This window comes from Triticum dicoccoides, chromosome 1B (assembly GCF_002162155.2).
Source record: "Triticum dicoccoides isolate Atlit2015 ecotype Zavitan chromosome 1B, WEW_v2.0, whole genome shotgun sequence".
Classification (NCBI taxonomy): domain Eukaryota; kingdom Viridiplantae; phylum Streptophyta; class Magnoliopsida; order Poales; family Poaceae; genus Triticum; species Triticum dicoccoides.
In genome coordinates, this window is record NC_041381.1 from 549,186,985 (window position 1) to 549,197,453 (window position 10,469).

The following is a 10,469-nucleotide window of genomic DNA, read 5'->3' on the forward strand; positions in this document are numbered from 1 at the left end:
CCGAACTCATGATGCAACAGCCAGGGAGGGACAAAGGCTGCGACGAACAATCAGGTGGTCTCCATTACGAGCATTAAATTTGTTAAATACATCATTCCGCGGCCTACCCCTGGAGGGAGACGCCTTTAATTCGTCCAATCCCTTGCTTTCCGCACTATTTGTATCATTCCGCACTCATAGCAGATCTTCTTGAATAAATAATGCAGCACTTTTTGCCCATAATTGCATTACTTTCTATATATATATATATGTTCATTTACGACATGCTGCATCCATATATTTTGGTACGGCCAAATACACCAGGGGCTTATGTTCCCCGCATTATGGTGTGATAAGTCCGAACATTTTCACAAGTGCGGCACCCCGAACTTATAGCATTATATGAATCGGCTCCGAATCATGTCTTGGGTCAATAATTGGGTTTGCCCGGCTCCCATGTTTGGCACCTTACGTTTCCGTTCTATCGGCTAAGGTAGCACTGGGAGAACCACTGCGATTGCGCCCCGGTTGAGCCGGGTTAACGCCTAAGTGGAGAAAGCTAAAACTGACTGTCATGATAAGGCGAGAGACTGGTCGCTGTTCGAGAGGTCCCTTCGAGTCCCTAAAGACTCATGCCGCTTCGAGCAAAGAACCGGATAATGTCCGGCCAAGGCGTGGATAGCGCCCCGAACTCGGTCTTCCGAATACTAGGGGCTTCGCCGAAATTTAAAATTATAGAATTCTATGGCTAAGTGAGAGTGTTCAAGCACTATAAGTCCGGTTGCCTTGTTCGTTGTGTTGAGCGCCTCCCTAGATGGACCCAAAAATGAGAACAAGAGTGCTCAAGTTTATCCCGAACACCCCAGCACTCGCGGCATGGGGGCTGAAGCCGACGACTTGCCATCTCTCAGATTTAATAAACGGCCGCACAGAAGGTAATGTTTTAAATTAACAAGCGTTGCTTAGCGCATATGAACAAAGTTTTCAGCGCACAGGATAACACATGGCGAATTTACTCAATAATTACATCCCTGGGGCACTCATCCGCAATCTTGCGGGCACCCTTCAGGACAGTCTTATAGTACATCTCGGGCGTACGATATTCCTTGCCCGCTGGTGGCGCGTCAGTGATTAGCTTCTCCGCATCCAGCTTGCCCCAATGCACCTTTGCGCGGGCAAGGGCCCGACGAGCACCTTCAATACAGGCGGAGCGCTTGATAATCTCCACCCAGGGGCACGCATCCACCAACCGCCGCACGAGGCCGAAGTAGCTCCCAGGCATGGCCTCTCCAGGCCACAGCCGGACTATGAGGCCCTTCATGGCCTGCTCGGCTACCTTGTGGAGCTCGACCAGTTGCTTCAGCTGGTCGCTAGGGGGCACCGGATGGCCGGCCTCAGCATACTGAGACCAGAAGACCTTCTCTGTTGAGCTCCCCTCCTCGGCTCGGTAGAATGCGGCGGCATCAGACACGCTGCGAGGCAGATCTGCAAACGCCCCTGGAGAGCTCCGAATTCGGGTAAGTAACACGTAATTTACATTCACATGCTTGCTTTGCATGAAAAATGCCTTACCCGCCGCTATCTTCTTCACCGACTCAATCTCCTGAAGGGACTTATGGGCCTCGGCCTTGGCGGATTTGGCACTTTCGAGAGCCGAGGCAAGCTCGGACTCTCGAGTCTTTGAGTCACGCTCCAAACTCTCATGCTTTTCCATGAGAGCCTGGAGCTCTTGCCGAACCGCCGCCACCCTCGCCTCCTGTTTTTCTCGCTCTGCCCGTTCCGCGGCCGCATTGCGTTCGGCCGCGGACACGGCCTCCTTCAGGGTTGCCACCTCGTTCGTGGCCCCTGCAGTACCCACGTTATCCTTGTTATTTTTTGTCGCAACCTAAATCCTTTTCTGTAAGGTACAAATTCAAAGTGGTGTTACTCACCTTCTTTGTTCTGGAGCTACTTTTTGGCACGGCCGAGCTCTTGCTCGGACCGCTCGAGCTCCTGCTTCAAAGCACCGACCTCCGCAGTCAGTGCGGCAGAGGTCAGCAGCACAGCCTGCAACCCATATTGACATAATTTCTTAGCAACCCTGCGTATATCTTTTTTAGATCCTCAATCCGGCTTTTCTTTCCGGACACCGAACCTAGCATCAGGGGCTACTGTCTATGCGGTATTACATTACATATTTTTAACTTCTTACCTCAAAGCCTGATAGAAGGCTACTGCAGGCTTCGATCAGTCCGCTCTTGGCGAGTTGTACCTTCTGAATCACCACACTCATAATAGTGCGGTGCTCCTCCTTGCTGGAAGCTCCTTGGAGCGCTTCCAGCAAGTTGTCCGGCGCCTCCGGTTGGACGGAGGCCGCCGGCGTCACGGTCTTGCCCTTCTTGCGAAGGGGCCGCCGGCCGGACTCCGGAACGAATGCGGGTTCCGACGTGGAGTCCGGCGCAAAGTCCGGGAGGCCGCCTTGTGGCGCCTCCGGAGCCTCCCCCTGATGGGTCCCTTCTTGGGATCCCACCTCGGCGTCCTCGGTGTCGCGAGGGGTGGAGGCGGTCGGGATGGAGTCTACATCCGACGGAGCCAACGACCCGCTCGATGAAGTGGGGAGATCATCATTGGCCGGACTACAGGCAGCATGCGGCATTAGAATGACACTATGTGACACAAAAGAGAAATTATAAATCATTCAGGAATCCGGATACTTACGATCTCGCCGGAGGCCTGGCCCTTGAAGGCCATTCTTCGTCGCCAACGTTGATGTGGGCGGAGCTGTCCGGGGGAATAGTCCTTCCCCTCTTGGACCCTTCGGCCTCCCCTGTTGGGGAAGCCTTCCTCTTCCTCTCTCCTTCCTCTGGGAGAGAGTCCTCTTTCTCCTCATTTTCGGGGGAGGAGTCCGCCTCGGAGTCGTCGGACACCTGAAAACAGGAACTCTTTCGAGTACCCGTGGCCTCCTTCTTGGCCTTCTTCTCTGGCACCACGTGCGGTGCCGGAACCAGCAGCCTCGCTAGACGAGCGTCTACTGGGTTTTCTGGCATGGGAGCCGGGCAGACGAGCTGCTCCGCCTTCTTCATCCAGTCATGTCAAGGGAAAAGGGGAAATTAAAACCCGCATAAAGTCAAACTATGAAAAGCAAGTGTCTCGTAAAGGGGTAGAATCACTTACCTCGTCAGCTTGGCGCTGCGAGCGAAATCCGCGATCTTCAGTTGCGGATGCGGGGGCTTCGGCGCCCTTAAACAGCACCCTCCAGGCGCCTTTGTACATCGTGTCGAAGAGCCCGCTCAACGCCTGGTGCTGTTCCGGATCGAACTCCCACAGATTGAATGCCCGCTCTTGGCATGGGAGAATCCGGCAGACGAGCATGACTTGGACCACGTTAACCAGCCTAAGCTTCTTCACCAGCTTCTGGATACAGGCTTGGAGTCCCGTCACCTCCTCCGGACTATCCCACAGCAAGCCCTTCTCTTTCCAGGAGGTGAGCTGCGTGGGGATACCAGATCTGAACTCGGGGGCCGCCGCCCACGTAGGATCGCGCGGCTTGGTGATATAGAACCACCCCGATTGCCACCCCTTGACGGATTCCACGAAGGCCCCTTCGAACCAAAGGACGTTGGGCATCTTGCCCAACATGGCGCCTCCGCACTCCGCTTGAGTGCCCTTCACTACCTTCGGCTTGACATTGAAGGTCTTGCGCCACTAGCCGAAGTGGGGCTGGATGCAGAGGAAGGCCTCGCACACGACGATAAACGCTGAGATGTTGAGGATGAAGTTCGGCGCCAGATCATGGAAATCCAGGCCGTAGTAGAACATGAGCCCCCGGACAAAGGGGTGAAGTGGAAAGCCCAGTCCGCGGAGGAAGTGGGGAAGAAATACTACCCTCTCATGAGGCCTGGGGGTGGGGATGAGCTGCCCCTCGTCGGGCAGCCGGTGCGCGATATCGCCGGACAGATAGCCGGCGCTGCGCAGTCTTTCGATGTGCTCCTCCGTAACGGAGGAGGTCATCCACTTGCCTCCCGCTCCAGACATGGCTGGGGAAGGTTGAGACGAGATGTGCGGGCTTGGGCGCTGGAGCTCGAGTGCGCGGAGATGGATAAGTAAAGGAGGAAGAAGGCCTAGGTGAAAAGGTGAATCCTTATCCCTTATATATAGGCGGACGAAGACTATGCGTCCCCACCTGCCTGGTAAAACTCGCTTATCTCCCAAGCGTCACCATCAATGGCGCGGTTGGGTTACCCATGTCCGTATTGATGAGAATCCCGGATTAAGGGGGAACACGATCTCTGCTTCGACAAGACGTGCCAAGGAAACCGCTTCGCTAAATGCGCTGAGGTGGTAAAATAAAAAACGATTCAAGTAATGGCTTGGTAGTGGTGTGACGTCATGCCGCAAAAAAAAACATCAGCAGATTGAACTTGTGTATATATTATTCTCTTTACGGTGGAATGTAGAATTTATTTTGCAGAGCCGGACACTATCCTGGTGTTCACAATCTTCTACGAATTATTCGGAGGAGGAACCCGCCTTGCAATGCCGAACAATATGCGCGCCGGACTCATCGTCATTGAAGCCTGGTTCAGGGGCTACCGAGGGAGTCCCGGATTAGGGGGTGTTCGGATAGACGGACTACCATCATCGGCCGAACTATCATCGGCCGGACTATCATCATCGACCGGACTCCAAGACTATGAAGATACAAGATTGAAGACTTCGTCCCGTGTCCGGATGGGATTTTCCTTGGTGTGGAAGGCAAGCTTGGCGATACGGATATGTAGATCTCCTACCATTGTAACCGACTCTATGTAACCCTAGCCCTCTCCGGTGTCTATATAAACCGGATGGCTTTAGTCCGTAGGGCAACATACATTACAACAATCATACCATAGGCTAGCTTCTAGGGTTTAGCCTCCTTGATCTCGTGGTAGATCCACTCTTGTAACATCCATAATATAAATATCAATCAAGCAGGACGTAGGGTTTTACCTCCATCAAGAGGGCCTGAACCTGGGTAAAACATCGTGTCCCTTGTCTCCTGTTACCATCTGCCTAGACGCACAGTTCGGGACCCCCTATCCGAGATCCGCCGGTTTTGACACCGACACTCCCTTATAAAGAGGTCCAACCCCCTCTAAATAGCAATGTGGGACTAAACTTTTAGTAGTATCCCTTGCCTTGCACAAATGGGCTAAGTGGGCCTCTAGGATTTATTAGGAATTTCTGAAATAGTTATTGGGCTGCCCAAATAGACTAAATTCCAGCACCCACTTTGTGTCGCGGTCGCCAGGCCATCCCTTTGATGCCCCATCTTCGGCTCTCCAGCACCGATGATGACCCACAGACCTGAACCGACAAACCGCTGATTCACCTCCGCCTACATCGTCACGGCCAGCCGCATCAGCGGCGGCTCCCGTTCATTTCTAGCTCTTTGGAAAAAATCAACTTAACTAAAAAACTTATGCAATAGTGTGTGAAATAGATAAAAAGCATTGTCTATTTTGTTTTTCTCTATTTGGTTGGAAGTCGACCAATCAGCATTTTCAAGTCAATGAGAGATAATTTTGATTTTCACCTTGATTCTTTCTATGAAGTTCATTGCTTTCCGCGCTAGATTTTTCTTTTTTTTTCTTGTGGTATTTTTTATAGACATCCTTTTTTCTTGAAGATTTTTTAACTTCTGGTTCTTTTTTGTATGCACTTCTTTGCGGTCTGATTTTACTCTCCAGTTCCTTTCAAATTTATCCAATTTTTCTTTGTTGACCACACACTGTTAATTCTTTGAGGTCTTTTTGTTTTTCTATACTTTTTCCCTTTAGATTACCAAGTACGGAGTTATCTGGGATTGAAGGTATGAGGTAGCTTTGAGCTCTAATTATCAAAAAAAAAACACTAAGTAACAATGTTCACATTCATAACATCAATGTTCGTGCCATGTGCGGCTGGATGCGCATGCTCACAATGTCTTCGGCACATCAATTTTTGATAAAGATCTTGAGAGGTGTATATAACTCGACTGTTAAACCTAGGAAAACAGATTCTTAGAAAAGGCTCTTTCATACTCCCTATATAGGGCCTAATGCATTTTTTGAGACTAATTTTGACCACATGTTAAAAGAATAATATATAACATTAAAGTTAGACAAAGCATACCGTCAACTTCGTACGTGAAAAGAGCTTCCCATGATATAATTTTCACACTATACAACTCATATATTGTTAATCTTATTAATAGTCAAAGGTAGTTTCGAAAAACGTATTAAGCCTTATATATATGGATGGAGGAAGTAGGCATGTACCCTCCCAAAAAAGTATGTTTGTCATAGCGCATGCTCATCGTGACCTATGCTGCCTACGGCATGGGCATGCTGGTAATCCGTGAAGTACAAGTTACTGAAGCAGGAAAAATAATTTTACAATTCCATGAAATACAAGTTATAATTCCCCCCAAAAAGAATGAAGTACAAGTTATACGGAAGGGACTTACGCATTGCCTAAATCAGAAAGTACAGGTTTAATGAAAAAAGAATAACAAGTGCCTAAATCACAAACATGTTTAATGAAACAAGAATAACAAGTGCCTTCCTTTCTTTCTTGCAAATGATATGATTGACATGTTTAGCCTTGTTGATATGAAGCGTGAAGGCTTTGCTTTGATTGGTCTTCTTCAAGATTCTAAGCTGCCAAAAGTCAACCGTCGGGCCAATTACGTGGCGCATGAAATGACGAAATTAGCTTTGATAACAGATCAGATGGTGTTCTTATTAATTATGTTCCGCCCTGCATGACGTGTGCTGTAATGAATGATTGTAATAATATTTTAATTAATATATATATGAGGGTATTTAAAAAAGGAATAATAAGTGCCTAAATCAAAGAGTACATGTTTGATGAAACAAGAATAACAAGTTGTTAAAATCATATGAAGTACAAGTTGATAAGAAATAGAAGAACAAATTGCCTAAACCACAACATACGGTTTACCCAAATAGGAAGAGCAAGTTGTTAAAATCGTATGGAGTAGAACTGATACAAAAGAAAGTACATCATGCCTAAACTAGGAAGTGTAATTTAACTGAAACATGAAGAACACGGTGTTAGAACCGCATGAAGTACAAGTTACAAGGAAATAAACCTTACCTAAACCAGGAATACAACTGAACCAAAACAGAAATGACACCATGGCTAATGCATGATAGGGATTACATCATGGCAATTTTTAGAAACTGGTCCAGTGGAGTTTGCATTCAATGTTATTGAAAACCGAACTGCTCAAGTCTAGCAGACAAGACTAACGGAGCTCACTTTCAATGTTCCCTAAGAAGATGGGGTGGTGAACATTGAATTCTGCAGTTCGGTAAAATAAGATGTCAAGACAAATGTGTTGTACAGCTTCACTATCAATTATTGTTAGCCGAATTAATAAGCATCTTAAAGTAAGAAGTAAGAATGGAATGAAGCGCAAGCTTAGACTAAAAGTAGTAGTACTACAGAATAAGTTACACTACTATATACTTAACACTAATTGTCTAACCACTTAATGCTATTTTAGCACTACGTAACTATAATGAGGTTTCCCACGCAAAAAAAAAGAGTTATAATGATGTGTTTAAACTAGATAAAGATATATTTTTGTTCCCTCAAATTTACAAGAAGTCAATATTTGTCTTTTATCTTTTTCTGGTCGACATTTAGTCCCTTATGTTTAAAAACCGGAGAGATTACATCCAAAACCAAAAATAAGAGAAAAGCCGCTGACGTGTCACTGGTTTTCTCTCTCATCCTTACCACACTCTTTCATACGTACAACATACAGTGGCATTTTATCGACCACCTTGTGTGTTTAGCTCCATCGTTGAACCGCAAACCGGACATCCTTACCACACTCTTTCATACGTACAACATACAGTGGCATTTTATCGACCACCTTGTGTGTGTTTAGCTCCACCGCTGAACCGCAAACTGGACATCCTTACCACACTCTTTCATACGTACAACAGTAGCATTTTATCGACCACCTTGTGTGTGTTTAGCTCCATCTTTGAACTGCAAACCGGACACCGTATTCATACGCATATAGGGGCTAATCCGCGGACTCGGATGCGGGAGCCGACCATCCAAAACTATCCACATACATTTCAAACCACATTTCAGCTATCCAAACGAAATTCAAACACGACGGAGTTCATCAAAGTTCGGATAGAAAATAGCACTAATCATCCATACATAACATGCAAATAATTCTATTACAACAATAGTACAAATTCAACGAGATTAACCGGATGCTCAACAACTTTTTTATGAACGGATCATGTCGTCTCACACATACTGACCCTTCGGTTTCATCAACAATGTATGTGCATGAATGGTCTGCCCCCTGCCCTGTGGTACATCACGGGCCACAACAACGCGTACAGGCTACATGTTGTGCAAAGCAACATTGAGTAGTGAATGAATGAGTCAATCAACAAGTTGAGCAAGAAGAAGCAAACTTACGACCTCCATGGTTGCTGCGTGCAATGGTCATGTTTCCTCTAGCTGGACAACCACTTTACAAAACTTGACGACAGAGTTCTGAATGGTGTACCATCTTTACGTAACGACTTCACATTGTGTTCATGGATAATGCGCATGTCGTACGACGCAGTGTGCTTTCGCGCGTGAAATGAACCATGCACGCGCTACCAGAAGAGCCCCCTTCTGGTCTTTCCTACAGAATCCATGGATACGGCCATGCATCACACAACAAATCATCATCCATGCTCGAGTACCCTGCTATCCTTCATGCTCTAAAAAATCGAAATGAAATTCAATAATAAGCTCAATGACATTTGACCGAACACCTGCTAGGCGTGGTGTCTATCATGGACGTCGTCGACAGGGGGGCGGAGGGTATCTGGTTGCAGACGGATCCTGGGTGGACGGCGCTATAGTGCAAGGTGAGCGTGCGTGTGGGTGGTGGTTGCGGACGTCCGGCAATGCCCTGGTGACGGCCGGAGAGGTACAACCATGGCGTGAGAGGAGGAAAGCGCACATGCAAAGCAAGGGGAGCAAAGACGGAGTGGAAGAGAATGAGACCGGGAGTGAAATTCAAGTGGGCCGGGATGTTAGAGTCCTACGTGATGGGCGGTTCGTACTCTTGCCCATTTGCTTTTAATTTACGGGGGAAAAACACGTCCGAACAATAGTGGGCGGTTTGATGATTGGCGTTGGAGATGCCCTTACCCTGCCCATGACGTTGCCGAGCTGGATGCCGGCCATCACGCGCTCCTCCTCCCCGAGACCCCGAGCTAGCTCTTCCACCTGCTCCACCACGTCCGTTCCTCGCACGGCCAGTGCCGCACCATCCGCGGCGTCAGGCAGATGTCCGCTACCAGGCGATGGCCCATGGCCCGCCTCGCCCGTAACCTCTGGCACGACGCCCAGGCAGAAAACGGTGCACTGAGCCACTGACCCCGTCGCCGCACCTTTCCATGGGCCTGCGCTCCTTTTCGTCGTCGAGAACGGGGGCGCAGCGGAGGTGAGGAGGGTGTTCCGCTTCCCCGAGGTGTGCGCGAGGAGGGTGGGGGAGCTAGACGGCGGCATGCTGGACGCTACCAAGGCAGTCGCAATGTTGCAGCCGCTGACCGTCAGGAAGGGCGTCGTCGTCAGACAAGAGGAAGTCAGCCGCGTCGTCAGAAGGAAGGGGGAGCCGGCCCGTGTCCGGGTGATGACGAGCGACAGCGAGGTGTTCGACGGCGCCAAATGTGTCGTGACTGTTGGCGCATGGACGAGCAAGCTGGTAAGACCATGGTCGCCGGTGTGGAGCTGCCAATCCAGCAGCTGGATATGCTCACCTTGTACTGGAAGATCAAGCCAAGCCATGAGCCCGTTCGGGCCACCTCAGTATACGTCTTGTGCTGCTGGAATGAGGAGACGACATGTGAGGCACTGCTCCAGCCTCCAGGAGCCAAAACGAGGAGACTACGTTGAGCTTCACGTGGGCGTTCTCTGGTGCGTGCGCTGCCGGCGCGACGAAGACGGCGAGCAGGGCGCCGACTACACCAGGGACACCGCGACGAGCTTCCTGCGCCGCTCGCCCTCTTTGGTGGGGAGCATCTGCGCAGACTGCTCGTGATCGCGTGCTCAGGGTAGACCGCCACCGTGGGAGCCGTGAAGCGGTCGAGCGACGCGTCAAAGGAGTCGGAGGCGAAGCCGCGGCAGCGGAATTTTTAGCACCCACTCAACTCTCTTAGAGCATCTCCAACAGCCGCCCTAAAGCGCCGCGCGCAAAAAACCTGTTAGCGCGCGCGCTGCGGCTGGTTTTGCGCGCCCGCCTGCGCTGGCTCCAGCAGTCGCGCCGAAATGCAGCGCGCGCGCCGCTCCAGCAGCGCGCTAAAATGCAGCGCGCGCGACTCGCCAGGCATTTTGCATATATGGATATTTTGGACAAAAATAAACATGTAAAATTTGACACAAACAAGTACATGCCCACAAATTCATCAAAATCATGCCCACAAGTTCATCCAACC